This window comes from Anopheles merus, chromosome 3L, assembly GCF_017562075.2.
Source record: "Anopheles merus strain MAF chromosome 3L, AmerM5.1, whole genome shotgun sequence".
NCBI lineage: Eukaryota > Metazoa > Arthropoda > Insecta > Diptera > Culicidae > Anopheles > Anopheles merus.
In genome coordinates, this window is record NC_054085.1 from 5,031,675 (window position 1) to 5,058,530 (window position 26,856).

Consider the following 26,856-nt stretch of genomic DNA (forward strand, 5'->3'; position numbering starts at 1 on the left):
TAAGAAATGCATATACCACCAGAACACTTGGAACTTGGAATAATGTTTAAACTCGTTTTATTACAATTTTTCTCTTGATCTGTCAAAAAATTGCGGGCAAATATTTTTGTTATTCATCCAGCGATGGATAGTTCGGATTGCTTGAAAAAGATTTGCAACAGGCTGCTAGATTCACCCTACCTCAGTGAAACAGTGGGGTTGAGCGATATTTTCTAAGAGAACTGCCGTGTGAGGACGCGACTAATGAAAAATATCCTATTTTAATAATAAGGATAAAAGAAATTGCATGTGACTTTAAAAGTATATTAAATTTTTTTTAAGATAAAAGAGCACAATGAAAAATAACATCACAAAATTCGTAAATGAGAAACGATTCCAGATTTGAAGCGAGGAGTTCAAAAAGTCAATTTGTTTAACAATAATGTTTTAAAACAATATTTTATACAAATATTTAGGTATATTTTTTATTCTTAAATTTGCGGCCCGCGAATCATTGAAAATCTGTATATGCGGCCCTATGATGAAATGAGTTTGACACAGCTGCTTTATACCATCTGCATACCAAGTACGCAGAACAGACTTTCCATACATGGGTCAATAAGCAAAACAAGTAATCGGTGTCATCAAATTATTCAAGAAACTATGTAGCACCAGGAAACGACAAATATTTGCATTTGAAAGTTGTCTTGATATAACATTTATATTTAGTCCTGTGCAGAAATATTAACCATTACTAACACAAACAATAGTCTATCAAGTTTACACTAAACGCCCGCTTAATTTGGTCTCCATCACAACGAACAATAAACCACCGTACTGAAGAACGCCGCGAGGGAATGGTGAAGAATGGTGAATCATTAATTACAGCGATGAAAGTTTTCTTATTAAATCTACGACCAACTGTGCACAAAACCGACCCGAAGCGTGCTGTTGTAAGTGACCAGCTCCGATTTCCGAGAAGAAAAGCTCCGAACTCTCCGCAGCGGTCGTTTATCCCGGCTCAATATCAATTCCACTTGTCCGAACATTGTCCGAGCACGAGTTGGACAACAATTTGAATTAATGTGAGCCTTTTGTGAATCACCCATCGTCGACATTGTGTGTATGCGTATGTCTGACATCAAAGCAAAACCACAGTTTGTTCCTTTCTTTTTCTGCCTCGCACGTCTCCAGGTTCAGCCAAATTTGATTTCATTCCATAAATCTTCGTATCTTACTGCACCAATTTGATCACCATCGTCTTCAACATGAAACTCTTCTCCCATCGTCCCTTTGCATGAACTTTCTCTTTCTGCCGTAAATTTTCCCGCCAAAAGCTAGCCAATAAGTGCCTTTTTCTAGCCATCGGTCAATCGGATCGGACACGAGTTCGGGTAATGCTGACTGTAGGTAGTCCATGTCCAGTCGAAAGGGATAGCGAAGGGGAAAAACTTTTCTTAACGGTACACCCGTCGGCCAGTTGTCATTTATCCGGGAGGCAAGCCTGAATCAAGAGCAAAGGATAAAGTTTTTCCTGTGTAATTTTGACCCACACACAAATGATAGCCAGCGACCTACGCATCAAAGTCCGTCTCCCACAGCTACCCTTCGACCTACACACAGCGCAAAGTAAAGAAATGAACGCTCCTGAGATAAAAGCATTATTTTTCCAAACCATCCAAGACAGCGATCAACTTCCACCGGCTCAGCAGCACACACAATCATTCCACTCTGTCCGTCAAATCTGGGACAAGTGCCAGACGCAAGATTCCGGTTAGGAACATTCCCAGGTATGGTGGTTCAAATTAAAAAAAAAAACAACTACTGTTTCCTTGAGCGACCATTTGGAAGTATTCAAAACACTCTTGCCGGACGACGTTCGTCATAATATCCCAATATCACACGTGGAAATCGTCATTTTGTTTACGAAATTCAATTATAACTTTTACTTGCAATGAAGCTCAGTGGTAAAGAAAACAGTAACATAAGACGATATTTTCAACATGTTTATGCAACCATTCGTACCGCAATTGTCAGAAAAACAAAATGAAATACATTTAAATATGATTAAATTTTTTAAAAACCTCAAACATATAAGGTATTTTAAGCTATAAGTTCATAAGCCTAAAACAGCTGATTTTTTATCAATGATCATTGTCATTTTCAACACATGATCATTGTCGAGCTTGATGTCGGAATCGTTCGGATCTCACAGACTTGTCCTATACAAACATAACTACATATTCATTTTGGTAATGTTCACTTTTTTTTACTTTTGTAGAGGTATAGGTAGAAATATTGGCAATAATATAAATAAGAGAAATAACAGCTAGTCAATCAAAATGTCCATCATCATCGTTATTTGGTACGAAAATAAGCATAAAATGGTGAGCAGTAAAACATAGCTCATAATACAACCGCAGCCACATGGCTAGATTAAAACAGCGTATTTTCTAGAGGTTGAAGGTGCTGTTACCATAAACATTGGTGAAAATAAATAACAAAAACAAAACAAAAAATAAAAACTACCACCGTGTATCAAGCCATCAAGGAACCCTTCGTTATTTTCACTACTTTCCTAACTTCGCCCGGATGGATAGATAGATAGATGAGCAAAACCTTGATGCCCTTGTACGGATTTCGGTTGGTCTGACACATCCGGCTTATGATTATACGCCATTATGCTGGACGTCTGTGCGGCACTGTCTATAGCCGTTTAGGAGCCATCTTAAATAATGCTGATACTAGCGGAAACCGACCAGTTGCTAGTATGTTCAACGGCAGAAAAGTTAACTGAGTTTTCTCGGTTTGGTTGACAGCACCCAACTGGCTCTGAAACGGCTTGTTGTACGGTGCAATGTATCTACAAGAGACAGTCGACAAAAAGACAAATATTAGAAGATAAAATGTCGGAATATAACCAACAGAAACTTTCCGAGTGCCTTGATATTCCAATGATAAGAATTCTCTTAGTTCGGTACATTTACCAAAATCACTCACGAACAGTTTGGGCTAGCTAAATTTTTGAAAATTGGCGTCAAGACGGCCAAGAACCGTTACGGTCTACCATATAATTATCCACCTACATCTCACATCATTCCACCATTTCCTAGTGAAAATAATTGTTGTTTCATACTCTACTTACCCTACACCAATTTCGCAATATCGTAGGTGATGCAGAGGACAATTGCTTGGAAAATTGCAGCGAAACGCATGTCATTTAAACGAAGTTCAGAACCACCATGAGAGCCTTCTTTTTGGTGCCTGTGATCCCGAACAGTAGGGGATGGATAAAAATGTAACCCTCTTTGTGACGACAAGACAGCCGAGATATTCTCCCATTGAGTCAAACTTAGATACGCTGCGCTGTTCCGGATAACCGCTTTTCGAACTCAGCGCAGCAAAACGGAACCGAGTGTACCGGAAATCTCTGAAGTGAGGATTCATTCACAAAACAAGCTTCCATAACCCACACAGATTCCAGAATTTGTGCTGGACGTGTGGACGTGACCTTGCTTGAAATTAGGACCGGTTTGGTAGGGTTAAACCTCCTCACACGCAATGTCAACCCAGTAAAAAAAGAATTCACAACAATTGGTTGCCATAGATTATAAGAACAACAAAATGTTCATGAAATGCCTGTAGTTCACTTAGTAGTACTAATAGCTATTGCATAAATAATGTGTCTGATGACATTTAACATTAACATTAACAACATCCTTTCAATTTTTGAATACACATAAGCTACTAATCCATAAGCATTATGTTCCAGAAGAGCATTTAATATGTTGAACGCTACATAAAATAAATGTTGATGATAATTGCCTGTATTGCGAAAGGTTATGCGTCAACTGTTACTCACTACAGCGTGAGAAACAAAAGGTCAAATCAAATCAAAAATAAAAAAAAAAATTAATCCAAAGCAGCTTCTATAACGCTCAAAGCAAAAGCAATAACAGCCACACTGCAAACGGCTAAATCTACTTTACCAACTGCTATGGTCAAACCGTATGCAATACGCAAACCAGCAATAAAAGAGATGATGGAAAGAGAGTGTGAGATAAAGAGAGAGAGATATAACGAGGGAGAAAAAATGAAGAAATGAAGAATGAAGAGAAAGAAAACGCGCTCTCTGCTCTAACCCTGAACTCTGGCTGAATGTTTTCGGGCAACAAACACGCAACCTCCCGAATGACTCGAATGGTAATTCTTGAAGCAATCGGGAGCAAAAATTAGGCAAAGTGCAGAGAGATCCCTCAAGAGACCATCGGATGTACCAAGGCGATGGCATCAGCAACGTTGAGCTAATTCCTTTATTAAATCGTGGCGTATCTTTGATGGCACATAAAATGAAGATTTCATAAGATTTTGCCTTCGTCTTTTGCATCCCTTCCAGACCGGCTTCCATTCTTTTCGTATTGCAAAAGCTTTTTGCACAAAACTAACAAACCCTTAGCCGTTCCTATCTAGCTGATCTTCTGTTTTTTTGTTCCTGTACCTTTAGCTTTCTTTCTTGTTTGGCCATCAAAAGAAGTCGCCTCATGGTTTCAGCACTCTTTAAAGAGCATTGTTAAAGCACTGTGCAACATGGGCTGTCCGCCCACGATCTCAACCTTCATCTTAAGCCATACTTAGAAAGGAGGCACGGGCGAAGCAAAATGCCTACGGCGAACGAGCGTCAAATTCCAACGCAAGGAAATTAGCCCAAGTGAGCAGAGAGAAAAGTCACCCAGGCACTCTGTACAGTACATTCTGACTCACAGAAGCATACGTAACAGCATTTACAGCACAATATTGTGTGTACCAGTGGCATGGTTTACAGGCATCATCTCATCATTTCGTTTGCTCTCATAGCGCTTTTGCTTCTTTTTTGTAGTGTTACGTTCTGGCTTATTTTCGTTTTTGTGTATCCTGACCTTTTCAGTGACCAAAGCATGCAACAGCTTAAGAAGCGAAGAGCAACCGGTACTATGGTCAATCTGCTAAATCCTATCTATAAGTTTCAGGGCATTTTTGTGTATGTCTCGCCCACACTCGTAATCCACATCGAGCTATCGTGCACAAGCGTGTGAACACCAATATGTTTGTGTTTCACCGAAATACTAGGCGCCTCCACCAGCTTGTTCGTTCCCACCTAAACGTTTCCACTAGCTAAAGCGAGCTGACATTTCAATCTACCAACTGCATATAACATACTCCTAAATGATAAAACCTACTACCATCAACTACGATTTCATTATCCATATATCAGCGGGGTAGCGCCGCAACCAACAATCTTTATTAAAAAGGGATTAGTGAGCACAGTGGTTAATTACTTCTTTGACTTCATAATCAGGAGCATACGGGCATCAACATTCTCTACCGTGCGTGCGATTGTAGCTAAAGACGAAAGCCTTGAAGAGCTTTCAATTTAGACTGATAAATGAAGCTGCTTGATATTTGAAACATTATGGAAATTATAATAATAGACTGTCCCTAGACATAATGCCCTTTAAGCTGTCATCTCTACAGTGTTAGGAGGAGTCTGTCCCTTATGTTTTTGTTATATATTTATTTTATTTTAATTGCTTTACTTTTTATGTTGTACCTATTTTTTTTCTTTATTGTATGGATTGTACTATGTTTTTTTTTTTGCACAAAACCGACTTTTTCTAAGATATAACTGCAGCACGACAAAGTGGGATTCAAAAATGTAACGGTAACACGACGAACTGAGATATAGTTATAAAAATTATAACCCAGTTAGATATTTATCAAATCCAATGTTGATGGTCTACAGACGGTCCCTGTAATACACTATTAATGGGGACAGAAAACGGCCGTAAAATACAGCGTATCTTTCCGCGCAAGTCGAATTTCCCGGTTTTAGCCAAAATATCATTATTTATCCTGTTATTTTCCTCGAAGTGATAGGTTATATTCATAACATATTTTTTTATTTTATTCTGATTGAAGATTAAAATTTTATATCTTAATGAAAGATCTCAGTTTATTATATTAAAATAAAAATTTTACGGTCAATCCGATGGCACATTAGTGTTTCACAACAATCCCAATAGAGAACGCTAACGAAGAGAAGTCATGTGGCCAACGGCTGATAACGATCGGACCAAGCCGTACCGATTGCACGAAAATTCCCAATCATGGCAAAGGTAACAATCTTGAGTCATTCTTTCGCGTAATAAATTAACATTGCTTAAAAAACGCTTGTATATTTCATATTAATTGCATATGTCGGGTGAAAGAAAGCATCCTGTTGGTAACGTCTCAAAAATCTCTATAAAGCAAATAAAACACAATGTGATTATTTTAACAAACATGCATTTTTCCTTTTCGGAAAATTACAATTTATTATAATAGCTAATCATTACTTCCAAAAACAAAAACAATACGCTCAAAGCCTTGATAACATTACCGAGGAACTTGAGTTACATCGAAGTACAATACAAGTGAAACATTATGTCCTAACAAAAATAGCCTCCACTACAAACAGGTATTACAGGATGTACGCACTGTGTGAACCACCTTATTCTCCTTCGCTTCTAGGCACTACAAAAGTAGCTTTCTATCATGAACGTGAAGGACAATTTTGGCCCTGAAGTCATTTTCGCATATTACTGCGGTTCCGTTGCTAACCTAATGACAGCTTAACATTTTATGGTACCATAATTTAATTTTCACACATTTTCACACTCATTTTTTCAAGATGAAATGGCCGGAAGCTGGCGTTGTGGTACTACACAATCGAGAATGTATGCCACAACGCCTCCGAGTGAATGTTGTAGCCATACCGATTTGGAACATTTCCTCTTGCCTTTATGCTCTTGAAATGTAATTTATCGCAAATGGTTGCAATTGCATTCGCTTTGCCAGCTGAGCTGAGTGGCGTTTACAGTAAGCAGATATATTTTGAGGACGCGCTTCGGGATTTTGCCTCGTGATGATGGTGCCCTGCTCTTATCGCGCGCAAAACATCACTTACGAAGAGCTTATGCAGGAAATTGTATGCAATATATTCAATAAGATTGTTTGATTCGATGATGTTCATGTGCTTGGTCTCTATGGGGAAAATGACTAGAAAGGTACCGTAATTAATTCTATCATTTCTACCAATACATCAATGAGGGTGGAAAACTGCTTACTAACACAAGTTTGCTTGCACAAAAGCTGTATTAAATGCTGTTACTAGATTAATTCTTGTCTATGTTATTTAAAACGTTCGTGTAAGTAGTTATTAGATGCTACAAAGAACAGTGACTACTTTTCTTGTGTATAATGTATTAAAAATTAATTTATTTAGACGTAATGTACTGTTTATTGCTATAAATTATAAATAAATTATAACAGTCCATGTATCCAGGTAATTTTATCTACTGTTCTTCTTCGATTGAATTCGAAGAACTTACTTACAGCATCTAAAGACAAATAATTTTAGCATAAAACAATGATGCGTGATTAGTATGTTTATTGTTACTTTGTGTTGTTTTAGTTGTCTTTCCGTTTTCAATTTTTCCCAACGTTTTTAAAGCTTAATATTATGGTAAACAAAATTGTTACATTTTTATTTTGTATCCCTGTGAGTACATCCTAGTTAATGCCCCTTGTACCATTGGGCCTTTAGACGAGCATTGTGTACCTGCATTCATGAACTAGTCAAAATGCAATTCGATCCGTCTGTATCGAACTTGAGACTATTCCACACGTAAAGAACCGGTTGGAGTGAAGTTTAGACTTTATCAACCGGAAACGGGCTGGCATTTCCTCCAAATGTTGTGAGACAATACACACACGGTACGGTAAAACTCACGAGCACACTTATACGTGGTGATGTGGCATACACATTCGTTCGTTACGTACCATTTGCTCGAGCGCCGGATATATCGCCCAAGCTTGCATCCGGACGATCAGGATGAGAATGTACAAGTGTAGCAAAGAATATAGTGCTCCATGCATACATGTATGTGGAAACTTTGTTTTTGTTTCATCATCACATGTAGGTCATACGTATGGGATATGTTTGCCGTGCTCTAAACTCCCGGTGGTTACTAAAAGAAGTTTCCTTCTTTCTTTTTTGCTTTTACAATTGAGACTGGAATTTGTACCACACTATTTCCCCTTTTGTTACCTTCCTGAAGTCATTTTCTCTGTTGTGTTACGTTTTACGAAATCACAACTATATTGTATGGAAAAGCAAACGCGTCCCAGGTCACACAGAGTTTAGAGTCGTCGCTCGCGATGGTTTGTTACATCAGTACGCTTCTTTGTTGATAGGTTGATTCGTTGGTTGTATCCTTCACTCGAAGTCTCCACCATCACACCGGGAAGCTGTCAATGATTGGAAGCCCATCAACACCAGTAACTCACAATACCGAGACAATATATCCCGTATCCTCAAACAACCATCAATCCACCCAGCCTGGAAATGATTTTGCTTGGTTTGTCCCGAATCATACTGACAGCAAAATGTTATTCCAATAGAGTTTTCCAGCACATTTCGTACTGCGCATCGGAGCAACCGAAGCCACAAGCACGGTAAACATACCTTCAGATTGCTCAGTGGGGAAATATTGCAAAAGTTTGTTTTACGTCACATATTATACGAGCTGTATTGTATTTGAAAATCAATCGCTTACTTCAATTTTCGCTACGTCAAGATTAATTTCAATACTAGTTCAGCTACCGAATCATAACGATTTTGTTTTCCTTGTTTCATTGTATATTTTTCCTTAAGAAATAAAAAAAAACAGTTCCTCCATGTAGTTATAACCAATTGTACTAAAATGTAAAATTATCATACAAACGAGGAAATGATAGTTAAGGAAACGGCACAACGGTTAAGGAATGACAGTTTTTCGTCGGCGATTTCTAAACTGTGCATAGAAAAAAATGTATTCGAGCAGATGAGATACTACATTACAATTGCTGATAACTCCTGTTTGAAATGGTTATGGCTTCTTCTTCTACTTTTGTCATGAATTTTCAAGTTCTAATAAAAAAAAATATTTTAAGCGATAGTTTTAATACTATAATAATAATTAAAGACAGACTGTTCAGAGCCGGTCTATATTTCCATTTACGATGGCTGATAACAAATTTCTTTAAATACCTTCTATTTTAAGCTAAAACAGGTAGAAATAAAACAATGAAGATTAATTTATTTGTTTTCCTTATCATGATGAAAAATAAAAAGGTTACAAAATTTCGCGAGTTAATTTGACTTGAAACTACATTCACACGTTGAAAGATCGTTTGATTAACAAAATCAGTGATTTAAATGTATTTAGCTAAATTTAAAGATTTTTTTTCATTTTCTAGATGTCTGCGATGGATGTTTTATATGCACGTTCGATCCACCACAACATTTGTTATACAATAATAACTAGACTTCAAGTGACAATTGACATGTAAATCGAAACGTTTCTACTCATAGCCTAACCGCTTAAAGTGATTTTATCAAAAGTATCTTGCTTATCACGACGATCTACGCATCATTGAAATGTCATACACGTTTGCCAACAGGGAGAATGCTTTGCTTATCGCTCCGCTAAAGGAAAGTAATCAAGCTCGAAATCACGCACATTGGGTAGATTGAAGGGCCGTCAAGAGAGCCGTAGCAAAGAAAAGCTACAAACGTCACTCAAGTCTAGTTGATTGAAACGCGCACTTTCTAAAATAATGTTAACGCCCGTTAGGACAGCTACGTGCAACTGGTATGGTAAACATTGAACCGAATAGCCACTAAACACTACCAACATAGGAATTTGCGTATTATAAAATTCTTAACGATTTCAAACAATGCGGCATTAGCATCGGAAAATACGTCCTTCATTATCGAAAAGACTAGAAAGCATAACAAACATTACCCGATCAAAGTTTAAACACATTTTTACGAATGTTCTTGTCCTGTGTATTCAGGTCTTGTGTTTGAAGCATTAGCAACCTGTGTTTGAAGCCTTTTACATTCATCTTCACAAAAACAAGGTATCAGCTCCATTTCCAAATATGTTACATTCTTGCACGAGCTGTCAGCTTCATGGCCGGCACAAAATTTGATCATCTCTCGTTAATCTCCACGACCATGCCTGGAGACCATTCTTCAAAGGATTATGGATTGTGGTAAAGCTTCACAAAATGGGGTGACTACAGAACGGCACCAGCTGTTACAGCAATACGAAAATTTGCCTTTGGGGAACATTTTCACAAAGCCTGTACTGCGCACATAATCAGACCTCCACCTGGCAAGGGTGTTTTCGATTCACTAGTACAGCACAGCCTGTTCAAGGTTAACAGCTACCTAAATAACTACATTCAGAGAGAAAGTGTAATAACATAAAGTATACAACTAGCTATTGCCTCAATTGAATTAAATCTAACCGCGCGGCCACACGAGGTGAAATATGCAGCGAAATGAACTATTTGAAAGGTGAAATATCTGTCATGTAACGCATCGCAGCAACCAGCTAATGTGCAATGTAAACAAATAACGTGTACAAAATTGCAACTAAATTCATTAAATGACTTCAATATCAAGTATTTCGTCAATTTTCAGTCAATAATTCATCATTTCTTCCAATTAGGGAATGTTCTGCTTAAGAAGATGTTCTTTTTAAGTGAATTACGAAAGTGGATGTTGTATCTTTACCCCCAACCCTACAGCTGTGCCTGTCAGATATTTCATCTGTCAAATAGTTCATTTCGCTGTATATTTCACCTCGGGTAGCCGCGCGGTAAGACAAATTAAATGCTGACAATGATGCCGATGTATGCATTTGCTGACACTGAATGTGGAAAATCAACTTCCGATGTTAGGTTTTGTGGGTTACTCGATGTCGATACGATTCAGCTTATGTTAGAAATTTGTGGCAGTATTGGCAAAATAAATAATGTTTCTGTCATACATAAAAATGCAGTTTAGTATTATTATTTTTATTATTTTTTTATAATTCAGGAGATACGGCCTCAGCCATATTGCCTTAGCTTATCTTTATTTTGTTCATTGAATGTTGAAAATTCTTTAAATTAAATTGTAAAATTGTATGATTGAATATTTTTGTTAAACTCTTACGAATACTATTTTTCTTGGCGATGAAAATTGCACAGTTTTGAGCAAACATTTTATTTCCTAATTTTTTAAATTATTTTCAAATCTTAGGCTATGATACGTTCATGATGGGCTTTAAAAATTGTATTTGATGGTTTTTAAACATTTTAAATCATTATAAACGTCTAAATTTTCCAATAATGCAGGTGACCATTACGCCCCACCTAACCATTTTGCCCCACGTTCCCCTAACACTTTAACCGTTGTTCTGATAACCAGTAGTTTGCGTGAGCAGATAGTGCAATGGCAATTTTTCTTGTGATTGTTATAGCTCCTCTTTTTTTCATAGCGATAAGCGCTGTATCACACGATTTTCTCATTTCTTTCGTTTTGCAAAAAGTAGTAGATTACAACACAGAAGCATGAGCGTAAACCGTCATACACACCCATAAGACGCGTAGGCGGACGACTAAAGTGTTAATTGGGTGACATCGAAACATATATATGTAGAGCATATATGGCGAAACATATTTCGCAGAAAGTTATTTTTCGCAGGAAAATTTTTCTTTTAATACCTACAGTAGTATTTGATATAACCCGTGTAGAATATAGAAGGAAAATGGGAACGCGAAAAGAATGGGTTTACAGTTTTGAGACCACATTACAGTGGTACGCCGTTTATCCGGGACTTTTTATACGCCTGTCCGTATATCCGTGCTGGTTGGAAATGACAGATGAACATTACAAGAATGTTCATTGAACAACATTAAGTTAATAAAAACTGACCATGGTTTACCAAAATATAGCAATTATCCGTGTTATCTAAGTATACAGACGAGGTCGAGTCTCGTTAAGCCCGGATAAACGGCGTTCCGCTGTATTTAGTAGACCTTTTCGATTTTCCTGCTTAATTTCTAAATGCCCGATCTGGCTAAAATGTCCGCTTTGTCAGCTTCTACTCTCAACAGCACATTAAGGTGACTAAAATAACACTACTTACAGTTATCTAAATCCTACACACCTACTGGCAGTTGTCTTCTATTTTATATATAAATCATACATAAATTAACTTTATAGTATAAAAAAGAAAGTTTATAACTATCATACTAAACAAGGTGTTCATAAAACTTATATAAACATGTAACCTACAGCCTTTTCAAACACTCGCTCGTTACTTGTATAATGCATTCTATTATCTGCGCTATCCAATAGTATCGCTACATAAGAAACCGCCAGTAGTGTCATAAATCTTGCTAGTTTTAGTTGACCCATAATATAACCTGCGGTCGAGTCATTTTGGGATTTAAAATATAGTACGCCTTCCCGATTGTGGTGCAACGGGCGCGATAAACTGCTAAAGTTCAACTATTCACTCCCAGCTGCACGATGGTAATTATGGATTCATTAGTAATTTGCATATGCCGCACACGAAACTGACCTCGTTCACAGGCTGCTAGAAACTTTTGGATGGCATATTTATTATCCACCAGGCTTTTGGGGTTCGACCCATGCCCTGCATAACAGCAATATTGGAATCTAGTTTACTACAGCTTCTTGTTGGTGGTGGTCGTAGTAAATGGCCTTAGCTTTGTCAAACAAGAGAACACACATAGGTAAGAGAGAGTGCAGGTTTCTTGGCTCGCTCTCGTATATGGCTTGTCGAACTAGCTTACATGAGCTAATATTTGTTTAAATGTATATCTTGAGAACGAACTACGAGAAAACTTGTTTATATGTGCACCATGTGCATGTGAACTGTTTAAGGAAGAAGTGAATGCTATTTCGAACGAATGTTCTTTTTTGTAGATAATGCTCACATTCAGTGCAAACACATGATGAACAGAGGCTGACTGTAGAAAATGACTTATCAATTCGATTGCATATTTTCGGAACTTCACAATTTCAACTGAATATTTATTCATTCAATCATTGATTATCAGTTCTACAGCAAAACATTGCATTCTAGCTATGCATGTAGCATAAAAGCATACACACATGTTTTTATTTCGTTAGTTGGAATGCCTGAAGGATCGAAAGAACGATAATAGCTTACCCTTGTAATGCTTTACAACCGACTCACAAAAGCAATAGCGCCAGGACGATTTTCCATCCTTGAAATTTTCAACGATAAGAAAGAACAATCACTTCTGCATATCTTTTTCTGCGCATTTTCTATCTCCTTCTATGGTTATTTGCTTTTGTTTTTTTTTCGTTTTTACAAGGACGTTCACACTCGAACCAGTTTTTTTACTTGTAATTATTTGAATGGTTTACTGAGCATTTCATGAAATTTTGTGTTTAGTTTCACAAATACACGTTGTTGTATGCTTCACCATTTGTATTCATAGTCACTTTACAATTCTTCAAGCACCTATGCATGGCAAAGTCGCCCTTTTGAATATGATAGGCAAAAACCTAACCGGGAACATTGCCACTTAACGAACTCGGGCAACACTCAACATCGACGGATATGCCTTCCATTGTATGTGCTGCAGTTCGGTACAACTTACCTCTCATACCGCTTACGATGCTAGCTTTCTTGCGACCAATGGGGCAATTTTCCTTATCCACTCGAGATTTCCCTTCCTGCAAAAGGCTTTTTCCGCTGCGGGCAACACTTGGCAGTCAAAACATACTGTCACACACGGGGCAAACGCCCGGGACTCTCCAGACATAAAAGCTCTGTACAGTACTGTCAGATCCTTAAGGTGGATGGCATTCCAAGTCTTTTCCCCGGTAATGTACGCTCGGAAGTGGTTCGTTTCGTGTTGGCCACTCCATCGGGAAGGGCAAACCGGGAGGACAGTTAATTGTTTCCGCCCTTGCATCTGCGTGTACTGGATGACAAAGCTGCAACTGTCGATTTATCTTGACATCAGCAGTTACTCTTTAGTTGGTAATTGTCAGCAGTTTTCTGTCCCTTATTTTATCGCTTTAAGGAAGATGGAATCGATGCTAAACGTGTCAAACAATCCTGCTCGGTGTTCAACAATGCACTTGAGATGCATGCATCAATCAACAGCAACGCAAAAAGCTTGGTAAAAAAATAAGCAACAAGACTTGTAGGATAAACTCTCTTGTAGTTTTATGTCCCAAAATATATTTCTTTTTTATTGTTATATTTTAATGATTACAGTGACCTACAAAATTTGATTGGGATTCCATTGAGTTCGATATCGCGCAAATGGAATGACTGATTTATTTCATACTATTAAAAATACAATCACAATGGCAATCGAATATTTGTTATTCTTTTTTTATCCTTTGGACTATTTACACAACTTAACCACAGTTGCATAATTTTACAATAATTTATGAATATAGAATCAAAGTATCAAATATTTCTGGGAACAATCAAAATCAATACGAGCGGTATTATGCTTTTCATTTATACTTTGGAACGCTGGTAAAAAAACGGAATAGTTCTCGTGCTCCGTTTTTGCTTTCATAACGCGTAAAATTCAACAAGCAGCTCTGTGGTGCTCTACCACTCCAACCCAAATGTTAATGAGCTTACCCTAAAATAAAGCCACAGATTCTAGCGGGTGACAATGACCCTCTGCAACATCAGTACCACGCAATCAGCAGCAGGTTGCTATTTATCCTGTATACTTCCGGGCAAACCTACCGTATGCACGCATTTTGCAAATGGCGCTCAGACAGCAAAACCACCCGGCTCACCCATGGTGCAAATTAATACGATATTGTTGAACTCGCACATGCACTTATCATCAATTTCCGGCTGACAAAACATTGCACCATAAATCATAACGCCATTGCTGCGCCTCATATTCAGCCTAGCGGTCAGTGTTGGCAGGCGAGCGTGTTATGGGTGCGTAGTAGAATGGCAGGAAGTGAGATAATATGTATAGGGACCGAAAAATGAAACGCCGTTATCATGTGACAGTGACAGACTTGAATTGCTGGATACCGATTGGGCCATGTCCTTTGTCAGAACAGCGAGTTTAGGACGATTGTACTATGAAAGATGAGTATAGTATTTTTACTTGCAAATGCACAGGCATGATATTTAAACCTCTAATTCCCAACCTCGTCTTTAGAAGAATTTCAGAAAAATCGAAAATGAGTCGGACAAGATTTTCTGTTGCTAATGCGCAACACTTCTGATTCTTCTTTTTCTTCTTCTTTGAAATAACAACCGTTGTCGGTCAAGGCCTGTCTGTAACATTAGTGGGCTTAATCAGAGCTAAATAATCATTCATGAGTATGGGGGACGGTACATTCGGGGGTTGAACCCAAGACGGGCAGGTTGTTCAGTAGTGTGAGTTGACGATTGTAGTACAAGACCGTCCCAACACTTCTACCTTTGATAAAAGCACCTTTACTCTTTGTTACTTTTTTTTCTTTAAGCACTGTTTTTGCACAAATGTCATTTTGCAGCTTCATAAGCTTATTCGCATTCTAAAATTTTGAGCGGGAATGGGTTGCTGTGCGACACGCCACGTGAATATGTCTGAATCTCTATGTGGTTTAATGTGTTTAATAATTGTGCTGACTTGGTATTTTGATCTAGTTGTGATACGTTATTATACATCAGATTTTGACAGTCAATAAGTGTGGTACGCCTGGAGTATTAATAATTAATGCAGGGCGTAAAATACATTGTGTTTATCTTCGCCTTTATGTACCTATTATTGTAATCAAATGAAATCCATAGGCCGTTATTGACTCCTTATTTTGCGAGTTTAGCAAATAGTAGCAAGCCATTTACGGAAACGAAAGTGCCGTGGATGTCGGTGTACACGACACTAATTTGTTTCACTCAGCCGAGGTACAAGTTTAATTGACATTTTATTTTCTAAGAAGTTATTTTGTGTCGACCAAAAGATTTAAAGTGCTAGTATGCATCCCTCCTTTTTTACAAGTTCAAATGAAATGTTAGAACAACATTTTGGTTTGGTTTTATTTTTATATTACAAATGAGCCAAAATATTTTTAATACATTTTAACCATTGATTTAATTAGTTTTTAACCTTTCTTGACAAAAAAAATCTACAGCAAAAACAATAAATCATATATAAGACCTGAGCCTACGACGAATCAGCGTTTGATTACATTTTTTCTAGACTGAAATAATCTAGACTGAAAATCTGATGCGTGTGTAGTTTGGCGTGTGGTTTTGCAAAGTGGGTATAGTATTCAGGTATAATCACCTATAATATATAATGTATAATAACATTGTACCGGTTCACTAACACAACAACATTGCATCTGGGAACCATTTAAAACCACCAAACTCTTTATGTGGCAAACCATTTAAATTAATTTTCTGTTCTGTAGTTGTCAAATCGTTCGGGATAATCTCACCTGTATTATGAAGTGTATTCACTAAAGTTACTGGATTGTGATTGTGATATTTGAGTATAAATTTAATGTGAAAAGCGTGCTACACTTGGTTATACATAACTTACTCTGTGGTTATGTATGAAGTAACGTTAAGTTAAGTTAAGTTAAGTTAAGTAAGTTAACAAGATCTCTGCCACCAACTGTCAAACTCCATATAAAAAGAGCTAGTATCGCGAAATTCTCAAAAATAAGTAATTTTTACATCAGCTTTAGTCATCTATCAACTAATCATCCACTAAAGATGGCTTGCGATATAATATTGATAATGAATGACTAAATTATTTGATCAGATGATCGAAAATACTTAAAGATTAAAACCAGCTCCAAAACGTCATAAAAAAAATTTATGTTCTACAAAAACTATGTACAATGTATGTACAGTATGTATATACAGTGTGTATGTACAAAAAGCTTAAATGTATGATACATATTGAAAGGAACAATAATTCAAAAAAGACAGTTTAGATAATATAAAACTTTGTATGCACTCTAAGTATGTGTATTAACTTGGTGTAGAAAAAACTACAATAAACAAGGCAAAGACCAAACTGATGGTGGCAACATCAGCGGGCCTACCAATAACTAATTCAAACCTACGTAGGCGTCACGTGCAGATATGGGAACGCACTTTTGAAGAATTCACCTATCTTGGGTCAAAGGTCAGCAACGACAACAGCATGGAAGTTGAGTTGCGCGCAAGGATGCTGGCTGCCAACCGGTCGTTCTACAACCTGAAAAATCAGTTCACCCAAAGAACCTGTCGCGAAGGTCGAAGCTGGGACTATATAGTACCTATATAGTACTGGTACGCACATACGCCTCTGAGACATGGACACTGTGTAAATCTGACCAAACGCTCTTAGCCGCGTTCGAGAGGAAGAAGCTCAGATGGATACTTGGCCCCGTATGTGTGGAAGGACAATGGAGGAGCCGCTATAATGACGAGCTGTACGAGATGTACAGCGACCTCACTGTTGTACAGCATATCAAGCCGGTGAGCTGACCATGTTGTATGCATGGAAACGGACGACCCAGCCCGTGAATTCTTTTTAGGCCGTCCACAAGGACAGAGGAGGCGTGGTAGGTCCAAATTGAGGTGGCAAGATGGCAAGAAGAGGCGTCCGCCATTAAGGCCGAGATAACGGAGTGGCAGACGAAGGCGCGAGTCCGTGAGCGGTTTCGGGCACTTCTGAGGTAGGCCAAGACCGGAAAGTGGTTGTAGCGCTGGATTAATAAGTAAGAGAAAACTAAACAATATGTTAACATAATTATATCTATAAATGATGATTGATGAAGCATAGCTTATACCATGATAAAAGTTTGGAATATTTCGGAAAGTTTTTAAAAAGTATTTGATTTAAAAGATATTATTATAAATTTGAATTTATCAGAACCATTTTTTTATTATTGCACATTATACTTTCGATTCAAGCCGGTCTCGTAGTACAGTCGTCAACTCGTACGACTTAACAACATGCCCGTCATGGGTTCAAGCCCCAAATGGACCGTGCCGCCATACGTAGGACTGACTATCCTACTATGGGGGGATCAATAAGTCACTGAAAGCCAAACCCACAAGTGGGTGCAGGCAGGCCTTGACCGGCAACGGTTGTTGAGCCAAAAGAAAAAAAAAATACTTTCGATTCACTACGCATACAAAATAGATTTATAATATTAAACCAAAATTATTTGTTGAGTTCATTCGATTAATAATCCAATCAAATGTACCCCGTAGCCAAATAGTGTATACTTACTCACTTTCGGGCTTTTCAATGTATGAATATATGTTGAATACATCACGTATTCAGTTTTAGATCACATAAAACGTATGCCCTCACCTTAGAATAACCAGATGATCAATATTTTTCAAAAAAACATTTTAATCTTATCGTTCAAGCGAAAAGCGCACATATCAATTTTCGAGCCCCGATGGATTAATTAACAATAGCTTAGTGTAATGAAGCAATAAAACATTTTCTGCCAGCTAAACCTATAGAACCATCTGCTATACAATAGCTTATTGAAATTGACGACCCTTTAAGAGTGACATTTATTGGCCTTACAGCCATGGCATGGTGTTCGCTGCCACTGGACAGATTAACCAGCATTGCAAACATAACAGATTCTTCGTGATTTCAGGAAGAAGTCTACCCGCATCACCAGTATGCCGTAACCACAGCTCATCCTGATCAGCAGTGTCAAACTTAAAGCGACCTATTTTCTTTCGATTGTGATGATTTCATTAACATATTTCAGTATAACATCATACTAAGGCTTTTGCGTGTGTTTGGAACGCCACCTGACAGCCGAAACCCATCAAATGTCGATGAACGTCAACGGAACATGGCACCGCTGGTAATTTAAATGCATTAAAATGCCCTTCCTAGCCCCTGGGCCCAGGTCCTGGATCAAGACCGACAGGGAGGCCAACCGACTGCGGTCTTATTTAAACGGATCATATTAAATGTCAACCTATTGACCGAAAGCTAAACCCTTAAGCTTCAACCCCACCGTTATCTGGCAGGGTCCATGCAAACAACCCGAAACAAACCCGTTACAATGCGCAAGCAAACTAGCCGCGGATTCGATCCGTTCACCCTTTGGATAGGGAGAGATAGGCGAGGTAAAATTTAATAAAAACCCTTTTCCGGATTCAAGACCCTGCTCTTCTGCGTGTAACAGCCGTTGGGTTTGACGGAAGCGAACGTAATGTACAATGAAGCTTCTCCGATCGTCCAAACAACGGGTGCGGTCTGTCGATGATTGACAGAACTATCTCATTTTAACAACGTTACCAATGGTCCATTAATCCGATCATTGATGACAACGGCTATGATATAATGGAAGAAAAAAATGATAAAAGAAAGGGAAGGAAAGGGAAGTAAATAAAACATTCCATCGAATTCTATTTACATTTTCGAAACGCCGTCGGTTCTGTCAAGGACGGTTCCGTAGTAAAATTGTCAACTCGCACGACTTAACAATATGTTCGTCGTGGGTTCTATCTTAGAATGGACCGCCCCCCCCCCCCCCCCCTTAGCAAAGATTGACGTGTTACTCAATAAATCTGGAATGCCTTTATATGCCGCGTAGGTCGTTACGCCAAAGTTCGTTATGTACAAGAAGATAACGATTTTTATTTGTAAACATTTAAACAAGCTAATATTAACCCGTTCTGCAAGAAATATGTTAATTTTAAATTAAATGATTCATTCTAAGGTTGAATTTATCAAAGAACAATAAAGGCAGTCAATAATTATGAAAAGGAAGATGCATCAAATACAATAATGTTTGAAGATGTCCAAGGAATTGGAGTGGTGTAGATGTGAAATGGCAAATAACAAATAAAATTGATAATTATAAAAGGTGTATAAAATACCTGATACATTCAAAAATGCAAAATAAAATTGGTTTAACATCATGTAACAGCAACTGTCGCAATCCTTTTTTTATTGAAATCTTTGCTCATAGAAGAAATGTTTAAGCCAAATACCCTATTTCGCATTCTCGTAATCATCTATCATCTCTCTTAGTTGCCTATCATTCAAACAAAAATTGCTATTCATCAACAACCGGATGCGTACAGCGCATATGGTCTCGAGGATCTATGCGATCTTTACGAACAAACGACGACATTACTGTTATACGACCTTTAACGCGCTAGTGTGCTTTGTGTACCCCGCGTGTGAAAGTAAATTTGCTTTCAAATGATTCTTTAAATATTGACTGTTCATTTTCATGCAGTCGAAATAGCTTTACGAAGAGCAAAAAAGGCGTTTGGAAGCAAAGAACGGATAAACCAGCCTAGCAAACACGTCGAACGTGCAAAGCGTTCTCAGGTATAGCACGAAAAATGATCAGGCCTTTTCAATGTATGTAAGACCGAATCATTTTTGTGCCAACCAGTGTGAAGTCAACGTTTGCTTACTTTAAACCCAACACAATTGAGAGCTGCATCACAGCGTGCCACTGAATACCTGGCGTGTTGGACAAAAGAGTAGACTCTTCTGGTACGGTTATTGCGGAAACGCTACCCTGTGGAAAGCTTCGCTTGTAGATCAATTTTAAAACACGGTAACGAAACAAGAGTTTATACTACAGAATAAGGGATGGTACGGGAGACTACTCGATTAATAGATAGTGGATCGTAGCAGTTAATTTGGTAAGAAAACTACAACAAGGTTGTTGAATGATTCACTTGTGAACCTACAATCATTTTGTGAAAAGTTTTTCTCGATTAAAATAAATTACAATCATTCCGTAATGCTTCTAAAACATTTCAATAATTTTTAAAAGCTTTTCTTAAGCTTACTTACTTATTATTTTCCGATGACGGTTGTTAGAAGGAAAATGTAGTGCTTTTTAATTGAACTATTAGCCAATTATTAATTTAAATGAATAGCGTTTAATTGTTAATAGTTGACTTGTTGATTTCAACTTAGTTTATGTTACTTAGATAGCAGGAAATTATGTTTATGTTTTTAGAATACTTTATATCACACATATTATAATTTTAATAACTATTAGGGGGAAAAAACATTAGGGGAATAACATTAGGGAAATCATTTCAATGTCATTTCAAAATTTAACATCAAAAAACGCTACACATCGGTGTAAAACCAGAACCAAAAACCAGCCCACCAAAAAAGAACATAAATAACACCGAAAGGGATGATCCATACTTTACCAACTCCTGGTTGAGCTGTAGCGTTGGTAGATATCCGGTGGGTAAAGAATTCTGCTCGGTTCGCAACCTCTGGGCGCCACGGAGATAAAATTCTGTATTTACATTTTTTGAAATCCTTCCGCATCAAGTTAACATTTATCTCGGCCGGGACTCGGTTGCCAGATGAGAGATGTATAGAACGCTCGCGTAGCACAGCTACTGCTTACTGCACAAACCACTTTTGAAACAATATAAGGCAAACATCGTCATACATGGTTACCACCTAGCTAAAGCGCAAAATCACCCAACCTACCACCACTACTCACCTATCGACCACAATATATTCCCTAGTGATTCCGCGCGTGTGAGAGAGCTTTTTTAAGCTCTCACGAATCAAGCATTCTGTTCTATTTCATCACTTCATGCTCAAAAAAACTTTTCATCTTCATTTTGCGTGCCTAATGATCTTGTTTTCATTTGCTTTTTTTCTTCTCTTTCTTCCCATTTTCCTTTTCTTTAAAGTGTCTGTCTAAAGTCTATCGCAGTCTCATGTGAACAAAATAATTTAAAATACGTGCAAAAACTAATACTAAAAATGGGCCATTTATTCAGCATATTATGGAACATTGGTCATATATAATATTCCATAAGCTTGATTATAACCATTCAACTCTTTTATTATATTTTATATGTTTTGAGTTGGTGTAATGAATTTAAAGTAGCTTTCTGATACATACTACATTGCTACATATTGCATTGCTTCCCTAAAGAATGGGCTACACAAATTATAAGCCCTAGTGTCTTAAAATAGTATAACTGTTGTTCTGGTATGTGTTCCATGTGTATAACATATTTTATTGAGTTTTCATCTTACATGTTTTCTTCAGCTAGTGCATCGCTATAATTTCTATTTAAATACGAAAAATACCAAAAACTATAAACTAAGAGAATAAATGTTCAAAAGTGTCGTTTCACTTATACTCATCACTTTCGAAAGGCATAATTACATTGATATTACTAGCTCAACAATTACTATCGTCACAAAAGCACATCATTCTCCTCCTCGCAATGTACATTATTACAGCATCATCCCGTCAGCATAGCAGGAGGCTCCATCGCCTCAGCATCGTCGCCGACACGACCAAAAGAAATGGACGATTGGGAAACTTCCGCCTCACAGGTACCGTCACATGGGGCTATTGTGTACCAATTAATCTTTCATGAGTTCGATTTATTCTCCATCATTATCTCGTTTTTTTTGCACCGTCCTAACATGTAATACGGAAACCGGATGCAAGTCGCGAAGATGAAAAAAGGCAAGCTGCAGATCCGCGAAGCACTCGGTGGCATGTGAAAAGCAATAATTTTCCATTAATTTCCATTTCTTTTTCGTTATTTAATTTCTATGATAATGCGCCTGTCCATCAGCGCGACTCTGAATGCTGAAGCAACCAAGCGATTGTTCCGTACAGAGGCGCTAAAGCAATCCACATCTACGATGCAGCATCGTCACGTCAAACGCAAACGACGATAGTACACGACCCTGCGCGGAACGAGCAGGACAACCTTCAAGCAACCAAGGACGTGCAAGGCGACATACAACGTCAGGACAATCCCTCACCACTGCCACGGAATAAAATGTTCCCACACATAAAGCGCACTGTCGGACATCCTTAGCAGGGATGCATTAACACGTACACACTTTCCCATTTGCCGTTCTCGTTCATGAGCTATTTACCTACACAGTCCCGTTTGCCAAGGGGAGAATTGGCTCATGGGATGACATAAAACACGCTACATCAAGTTTCGGCGATATTACTAGCAAGTATGAACAGCAGCGCCTAGTGTAAGAGGTTAATTACAATTGCTTTGTAAATGTTATACCACCCCATCCTATAATTCTTTCTCACCCAGATTGTTCTTTAAATAAAAGTCGTCTAACGAATTCCTTAAAATGCAACAGCTTTAAATTGGGCCCCTTCCGTTTTGCATTGTATAGCTGTTTTCGAGCAGCTATCAAAGTGGGTAAAGTATACAGGTGGGCTTATCCCTAGGTGTATGTATTTAGAATGCTGATTTTTGTATCGCTTCTGCTATTGAATGAAGATTTTAAGCATGTTTTGTGTATTCGTCAAGCTACCAGAAAGCCTGTTTGAGCAAAAGTTTTCACCCGTCCTGTCAAAAAGTGACGTTCAAATTTGTGAACCTGGTCTACATACACTTTGATTCTAGATTCCACCACCTGAGCTTTTTAATGCACCTTGGGAAAAATGAAAACACCGCCTTGTTTTGCAATTTTTTCGAGCAGATACTCGAATCTAATTCTAGCTTTGAGGCTAAACTGTTCTTTCATTCTGTTCTCCAACTGTTAACTTTAATATAAAAAAGCTGACAAGAATCGTAAAAGACCCCATTTTTAGTTTTCTATAAAACACAAACTCCCTTAAACCTACGCATACATGCAATTGAAAGAGAAAACAATAAAAACGCATGCTTCGGTATACGTTTGTACCTGGATGTCAGTTGCGCAGATACCATTCACAGCTTGGTTGAATTCATAAAATCTTCCATACAATTCAGGACTTCCAATTGCCTTTTCCTTTGGCCACATGATGGATATTTTGCAGCAAACAGAACCCAAACAAATGCAACAAAACCCCCAGCCACATTCATGCAATTATTCAATTTATCGAGTTACACAATGAAAAAAAAAATCAGTATACTTTTTACTTTTTAATTAAATTAGGTTAGATTAACGTATCATATAGTAGCAATACGGCCTTTTTGGACCGTTACTCCTGAATAAAAAAAAGTATCATATAGTCAAATATTCTGCTGAACATGGTCACATACGTTTGTAGGGTAGTATAGCAGAGTGAAGTAGACAAAACATTGCCAGGATTTGACATCGTTTGTAATTATAATATTAAATGTAACTTTTTTAGAGTATTTAAATCAATCCCAGTTACATTAAAAGTTATTTGTCGGTCAAAGCCTGCCTATACCATGCTGAGCTTGTCTTTCAGTGACTTAGTCATAGTCAGAGAATAATGAAAGTGCAAGATTACTTGCCAATGATATTTGTAGCTAATTTTATCATCTACCTGATGTGTCACTTACCTTATCGTATAAACAACGGCTTCGAAGACTGTCCGGTGGGGTTCCATCGCGAGAGCAATCTTTCCATCATGCCGCCCGCCAGCTCGAACGGATATGATTATTACTATGCTCGTTCACACCAAATAGTCGCACCTTGACGTCAACAGTAAACGATGGAAGGCCAGCAGCCAACGCACAACTGATGACACACACTCAAACAACCACGAACCGAAATGCACATCTCTTCTCTAACAAGGATCACTGATCGTATCCTCCACCACACACTTCTGCCCAAACGCTACAATCGGTGTTAGCGTTTCACTTCTCTGCACGGGAATCATTTTTTTTTATATTCCGTTTCAATCCCAATCCTCGTACTCACTTATGAACAACAAGGTCACACGTACACACGGTCAGTTCACTGCTGAGCACACTTTTGATGGTGGTTAATTGCTGGCAAAGCGAATAATTTCACGCTCATTCACCTTCGCAAAGGTGTTTATAATTTGCCGAGAAAACATTTTCACTGTTAGTTTGTTTCACTACAACCACGTTCCCTTCAATCATTAGCTTTGGCATAAAAGTTTCATATCAGGTTTGGTCGGAAGCTTTCCGGATGGTAATTAAACACAAATAAACACTTAGTTTTGCTTTTCCTAAGAAGAAACAGTAGTGATGAGAAGAGATTTGTAACATGATTTGCGCTGTGTGCATGGTAATTTACATAGTTCCAGCAATGTACAGCAACTGACAACACTCTACCAAATAGTTAGTAGTAATAAAGAACTTTAAAGAAAAGGAGAAAAACAATTTCTAGCACTACACTAGGATGAACAAAACTTCTCCATTGATCAAAAATTGGTCTATGAGATGCAGAAGAAAACGCGACGGTATCTGCCTCTATTGCACATCCCTCTTCCGTTCTACTTCTTATTGAACCGGAAAGATTAATATATATTCTATTTGATGATGGAGTATTTGCTTTTCCTGAGATGGAAAACTCTCTTTCCTGTAGCATCTTGCAGCCCCTATTATCAATTCTCCATACAACGGTTGGGAAATGTTTATCCTCCGACGGTTCGTCAGTATAACACATAACGGTGCGGACCTTTCCCTTCGCTGATGTGAGCATGCACGATGAGATAAAAAGAGCCCTAGTGAACATATTGGTATCGTAGGTCAAACCGAAGGTCAACGACATTTCGAACCACTCGAAAGCCCGTGTGCTATGTACATTTCGTTTATTTCCACGCGGCACGATAAATATAAAAAGACACACCAAGGAAAACGTAAAGAGAGGTGTAAAGAACCCCAGTTCAACAAATAATAAGCAGAAACAAGATGTGAGACGAGGACGCGGTAAACAAAGAGGTAGCCGGTTGTGCGGAGAAAAACGATTTTCCATCAATATATGAAGCAAACCGCTCAATTTGTTTGTCGCTTTACTTTGCCGGTTATGGTTGTGTTAGGCATGGGATCAGTGTTTTGGGGAGAACTATCACTTTGCAGCAATGCGGTTACTGCTTTGTTATTATTTATTTAGGCTGGAGGATGTGCTGATCAAGGCTGTAAAGGAATTCATATTGCAACTGCAAATAAGTGTCATTCCTTTAGTGATGATTATTCTCGAAGTACCTTGTGTCACTTTAAACGATCCTTATTATGATTGGTATTGTAAATGGCCCCGCAAAAATTGATTCAATGCTCTGCAGGTAATATTTTTGTTAGAAGGGTGTATAAATTTCATAGTAAAAATGTGGTTGAAATTTTAACAGAAATCATAATTAAAATATGCTTAGAAGTTTATAATCTGGTGGAACCTGATCACAGGCAAAACAAAAACAAAAACTGTATATTTTTATTATTTTTTATTAGTTGCTAACGTAAATGTTTAGTATAGATTTGTATGTAGTGTTTTTTTATTAAATTCTATTTGCTTGACTAGTAAGTACACAGTACTGAATTAGTTTCGTTATGACAGAGTCGATTAGACTACTTTGTTTTTTTTTTACGAAAATTTAGAAAATTACAAGTATTCAATTTAAGTTGAACTGTATATTCTAGTTCAGCCTGCCCGTTTGAAGCTTCACGTTCCATAGCTTGATAGCGTAAAAAAGAACTAATCATGCCCAAATCATGTAAGCTCAAATGATAGACATTAGTTTGCGCAAGCATGCGAAATGTTCTTATTTCCAAATTCCATGCAAAGCGGTCGCATTCCATGAACCACCAAAAAGCTCCATTCTGCTGTGCACAGTAGCTCATCGCCTCCGTCATACGGATGGGCGATCGTTAGGCTCGCAGTTCTCATGCTCATCATCATCACCATCTTTATCATCGTACCGAGCCAACATTAACACGGCGTACTGTTGCTATATATCGGAGTGTACGGCATACATTCTCCAGACACACAGCGCGTCGGACCTTTAGTCCATTCGACTACCGTCATTAGGCCAACAAGTAGAAGATGAATATTTAAACTATGCACTGTGCTCATGAAAAATGTAGACGCAACCGAAATGAGAAGAAACCGCCGACAAGACCCGGCCCTCAACCACTCCAGCTACCTTTCAGGACTCCATATAGTGCCTCAACGAATCGGCCGGAAGCGTACCGGGGTTTGTGTGTACGATGTGTACGCAGCCGCATGAGGAAGGTTGATGATTTATCGAATTATTGAAATGAGCCGTCGACCCCGTCCGGA

General features: G+C 38.0%; 1 protein-coding gene across 7 annotated transcripts in view; it reads right to left on the bottom strand.

Annotated features, from left to right (window-relative positions):
* The window catches only part of LOC121598728 (muscarinic acetylcholine receptor DM1), a 94,734-nt gene that overhangs the window by 59,098 nt on the left and 8,780 nt on the right, over nt 1–26,856 (bottom strand). For all 7 annotated transcript variants that reach the window (XM_041925968.1, XM_041925962.1, XM_041925964.1 and 4 more), the window contains exon 2: nt 24,174–24,808. The gene's annotated coding sequence lies outside the window, so the exon portion shown is untranslated. The remainder of the gene's footprint in view (nt 1–24,173; nt 24,809–26,856) is intronic.